The sequence below is a fragment of the Diabrotica virgifera genome, chromosome 2 (genome assembly GCF_917563875.1).
Source record: "Diabrotica virgifera virgifera chromosome 2, PGI_DIABVI_V3a".
NCBI classification, from domain to species: Eukaryota; Metazoa; Arthropoda; class Insecta; order Coleoptera; family Chrysomelidae; genus Diabrotica; species Diabrotica virgifera.
In genome coordinates, this window is record NC_065444.1 from 24,411,287 (window position 1) to 24,417,294 (window position 6,008).

The window sequence follows — 6,008 nt, forward strand, 5'->3', positions numbered from 1 at the left end:
AAGCAGTTCTTACTTTTGATTTCTTACGATGTGACCAAAATATTGTGTGTTCCTTTCTTTTATTATAAGCATAAGCTCTCTTTTCTTGTTCATCCTCCGCAAAACTTCCGCATTTGTCGTATGGCTCATGTAGGATATTCTGAGCATTTTACGGTAGCACCAGAGTTCGAATGCTTGGTTTTTTTGTTGCTTCTGTCATTGTCCAGGCTTCAACACCATAGAGCAAGGTAGAGAAAATATAGCACTTAAGTATTCTAGTTCTCAATGAGATATCCAGCTGGAGGTTGCATAGAACTTTTTGCATTTTGTAAAACACTGTACCTACGTTCGTTTTCCAGACGTGTTCTTATCTCTAGTGAGTGGTCCCAAGTTTTATCAAGGTTACTTCCAAGGTACGTTATTCTTGTTACTCTTTCCAGGTCTGTTCCGTCGACATTAACTTTCATGCTTCTGTTTTGGTGCTTGCTGATGACCATCGTTTTTGTCTTTGTATTCAGTTTCATTCCCCATTCTCTTCAGGCTGTCGTTACTCGGCCCATTAGGCGTTGCAGTGCTTCAGCATTATCTGCCAGAATGAGTGTGTCATCAGCGTGAATGATCATACGAACATTGTTTCGTATCAAGTTTTGATGCGACAATGGAGGTATGCGTACCGATGTTTTGGATAGATAAATAATTAATAAAATAATATAAAATAATTCGTTGTAAAAGAGACATATTATAATGTTTGTTCAGACCAGTGGCGTAACCAGGGGGGTTTTTGGGGTTGTAACCCCTCTCCTCATTGGGATGTACTTTGAGCTCTATACGCTTAACACCATTACTATTCCATACTCCCTAAGGACCATCAAGTAGTTGTAACCCCCCCCCTTAGGATCATCTTGGTTACACCGTTGGTTCAGACAGGACCATAAACGCCCTTACATAAGTTTCACTCTCATTAGCGATCTTAAGAGGTACCTCTGGATTTATTAATTTTATTTATATTATTTTATTATTTATATTAATTAATAAATAACTCACATACTTCTAGGTGCAGTCTCCACTACGAAGGTTGGCAATCATCAGAGCGAGTTTTACTTTTGAGACCACGGCTCTAAATAATTCGTTGTTACTACATCCAAACCATTCCCTAAGGTTCTTCAGCCATGAGTTACGTTTCCTTCCTATGGATCTTTTTCCCTGGACTTTCACTTGCATAATGACCTGGAGTATTATGTATTTATCGCCTCTCATAAGATGTGCCATGTATCTCAGTTTTCTTTTCTTAATTGTTAGAAGTACTTCTCTTTCCTTATGCATACGTCTCATTACCTCTACGTTGGTTATGATACCTACCCATGAGATCTTCAATATTCTTCGGTGTATCCACATCTCGAATGTCTCCAGTCTCCTCGCGTAAGTTTTCTTCAGTGTCCACGCTTTCATTCCGTAATATAATACGGATAGCACATAGCACCTCAACAGTCGTATTTTTGACTCAAGTCCCGACAGTAGAGGAGCCTCTTCATTCTTGTAAATGTGCTTCTGGCCTGTTCGATTCTGATTCGTATTTCTTGAGAGCTGTCATTGTTTTCATAATGGCTGTACCTAGGTATATTTGAATTCTCTTACTCTTTCAATAGGTTGATTCTGAACTCCCATACACAATTGTGTTAAATTTTCCCTGTGTAGTATAACAAAAACAATTCATTACTGTAAAGGGACCTTTCGGCTATCCTATAGTACCGAATATTTATTTTATCGTATTAACCAAATTCATCAATTTAATACTTTATTCTAAATACGCCAGTCAATAAGAGCAAGAACACGATATTACCTCCGAATTCTATCCTACTGAAATTTTAGAATACTCTAATGAAATTTTGGGAATAACCTCTACTTTCCTCCTAATTCAAAGTCTATGCCGAAGTGTGCTTTTATCTTGGGGGTGGTTCCCACCCCTTCTCGGGGTGTGGAAATTTTTCTCAAAATAACCATGGAAGTGTTGATCTGAAGCTATTTTCTTGTGGCATTTTTATAATCAAGTATATTCAAATGGGAAATAAGCCACAATTTTACCTAAAAATGATTTGATTAACGTTTCGACGCCCAAGTCGGGTGTCGTTGTCAAAATACAAAATAATATTAAATAAACAAAAATGTTGTTGCTTAGTAAAAAATTCTTCTGATAATTTATTTAATCTGACTCATTTATATCGGCAATTCAGACACGTATTATACATTTTAAAGTAGACGACTTTAAAAATGATATTGCCAATATTGATGAGTTGCGTTCCTGGGACGACTTTACTAAAAGATAGTTCATTCGATTACATGAAATCAATCCCAACTCAAGAATATCCGCCACAAAAAATCATAGCATGTGATCTGTCTTTAAAAAGACAACCAAATGCAACGGTGGTACTGAAATTCTCGCGTTAGAGATTCCATAGTAAATCACGAGGGAAAACCAGGAAAAACCTCGTGATACTATCCCGACATCGCAAGTATTTGGGTTTACATTTAGTTTACTCTCAAAACTAATACCAAATTCTGACTTGATATTTTAAATTTTAAATAATACTAAAATACTAAATATGTACTAACTCGATATGTTACTGATTTACTAATTGTGGTATTTTCTTTCTATTGACTTCCTCCTTTAGTATGGGTAACCACATCCTACTGCATTCTACCGAGGAATTTGCGACACAATTGGTTTCATTTAGCATAATTAGAGCCGCTTCTTTGATTTTTCTCTTTTTACTATCTGCTTCTTTTAGTACTATACTTGAATCTCTCCACTGAACTCTATGTTCATTATCCCATGCGTGTTGACATATTTGAGATCTATCAAATTCTCTATTTTTTATATAAGACTGATGTTCATTTACTCTAACGTCTAATGCTCTTGACGTTTCACCTATATAAAATTGTTCGCATTCACAAGGTATTTTATAAATACAATTCTTTGTTCTTTCTTGTTCACTGTTAGGTTTAGTTTTAGATAGAATAGATCTCAATGTGTTTGTTGTTTTGAATGTTGTTGATATGTTGAATTTATTTCCTATTGTTTTAAGTTTCTCGGATAGTCCTTTTACATATGGCATTGATATTTTCCTCGTATTATTTCTTGTGAATGTTGTAGGATCCCGTTCTAAGTTATTCTGTTCCATTCGATCCAATCTTGACAATTCCTTATTTATAAACGATATGGGATAATCATTTTTTAATAAAACAGATGTTAACAATTGTTTTTCTTCTAAAAATGAATTTTCGTTAGAACAAGTAATTTTGGCTCTATCATATAAGGATTTAATGATTCCCTTTTTAACGTTGATGTTATGATTTGATTTGTAATTGAGATATCTGTTGGTGTGTGTTGGTTTTCTATACACTTGAGTTTCATATCATGGAAGTGGTTAGAGAACCTAATTCTAGCAAAAACTGTTCTATAATTTTTTTTTGAAAATTCAATACTTTTTCGAGTTATTCTTAACATATATCTTTTCGAACGGTTTTTTTCGAACACCTTTAAAACTATTGATCTAACTAAAAAAAAACTATATAAAACATTTTTGTAGCTTATAAATAAACAAAGAGATTCGGTCCTTCATAAATCTTATAGTTATAATACAAAAAGAGATATGGTAGGTGAAAATAGTTCGTTTTTTTTTGTGCATGCTCAAATCGGTGTATTCAACTTGAAGTAACAGAGAAACGGTCGATTTTAGGTGTATAATCCTACCAATACCTTTTATAATTCTTGAAAAGACCTTTAAAATGAGCAATATTAAATGTCGATTACATTCAAACTAAGCGAGGTATGCTGCAAAAAAAATGACGACTAATGTATTTTAAGAAAAAATTAAAAGTATAATTAACCCCTCATCCACCAGAGTTTAAATGCATCGTTTTCCTTCTACAATACCTTTTACTACAGTGTTAATTCTATGTTCAAAAAGTTGGACGGGTTTAAAATGAATGATTTTTGAAAAAAATAAGATCAAATTATATAGCGCAATTTTAAATTTTCTTAAAAATCTACCTTTTCTCCATGTTACTTGAAAATGATAAGAGATACAGTAATACAAAATAAAACAAAATTTTTATCTAAAGAAACCCAAGATTGTATGGTATCTTGTTCTCATGATCATTTTTCAGTGCGTCACAGTTTTTCGATTTCTCTCTAATGCATTAAGTTAGATGAGACGGAAAAAGCGGTAGCTCCGTGATTAAACACAAAAATAATGCAGCATTACAATGGTTATATACATAAGATGTCTATTCCTAACCTACGTTTGATTCGTTGATATTTAGAATGCGCGTTTTTTCTAGCCAATCAAATACTCGTATTACGAACATTTGACGAAAACATCGTCCATTTTGGCCATTTTTTAGAAGTGTCAAAGAGTCAAGTGACGGTTATTATTCAGGTCAGTATTTTGTGTACCTGTCATTTTGAAATTCGAATTCGACTTCCCTTGTGTTTCACAACGTTTTTGTGCATTATTTTGTGTTTTGGTTTAGAATTTAGTTCGTTAAAAGTTAGTCATTGGCGTGAGGAGACTAGAGACATTCGAGATGTACCGAAGAGTGCTAAAAATCTCATGAGTAGAGAGAATAGCCAACGTGGAGGTAATGAGACTTACGCATAGGGAACGAGAAGAACTAACAAATAAGAAGAAAACTGAGATATATGGGACATGTAATGAGAGATGTATATCTAATACTCCAGGTCATTATGCAAAAAAAAGATTCATAGTAAGGAGACGTAACTCATGGCTGAAGAACCTTAGGAACTGGTTTGGATGTAATAACAATGAATTATTTAGAGCCGCGGTTTCAGAAATAAAGATCTCTCTGATGATTGCCAACTTTTTAAGAGGAGACAGCACCTAGAGAAGAAGATAATAACACAGTTTATGGATAGTTTTGTGTCATTTTTTAATGTTTCCATATTTATAAATTTAATTAACAATATTGTTTACTTTTTAATTTTATTCCCCTTTATAAAAAATACCTACATGTTAACATATTGTGTAACAATCAAATCTACTAAATTACTATATAGTTAGTTTAATTCCACAAGCTTTTCACCTATGGCGAAGTACGATTCTGGCATCTGTCAGATTCGTCAATAATTACATGAAGTAAGTCTCGACACACCCAATACAGTATGTGACGTCATAATTAATGACGCACTGAAAAATGATCATGAGAACAATATATTTTTTTCGTATCTCTTATCATTTTCGAGTTACATGGAGAAAAAGGAAGATTTTTAAGAAAAATTAAAAATGCGCTCTATAATTTGATTTTTTTATTTTCAAAAACCATTCATTTTAAACCCGTCCAACTTTTTAAACCTAGCAATAACACTATAATAAAAAGTATTGTTGAAGGAAAACGATGCATTTAAATTGTGACGGATGAGTGATTACATATACATACTTCTCATTTTTTCTTAAACTAAATTAGTCATAAATTTTTTGAAGCATATCTCGCTTATTTTAAATGTAATCGACATTTAATATTGTTCATTTTAAAGGAATTTTCAAGCACTACAAAAAGTATTGGTAGTACTATACACCTGAAATCGACCGTTTCTGTTATTTCAAGTTGAATACACCGATTTGAGCATGCACCAAAAAAACAAACTCTTTTCACCTACCATATTTCTTTTTGTATTATAACTAGAAGATTTATGAAGGAACGAATCTCTTTGTTTATTTATAAGCTACAAAAATGTTAAGTATAGTTTTTTTAGTTAGATGCATAGTTTTTAAGGTATTCGCAAAAAAACCGTCCGAAAAGGTGTCATTTCTCAATGAAAACGGCCAATTTTCAACCACGAATAACTGAAAAAGTATCGAGTTTTCAAAAAAAATTATAAGTAAAACAGTTTTTGCTTAGAATTACGTTTTCTAATCGCATCCATGGTTAATTTGACCAAAAAATTTTCCACACCCTTGAAGGGGTGGGAACCGCCCCCAAGATAAAAGCGCCATAGTATATAGGGTAGA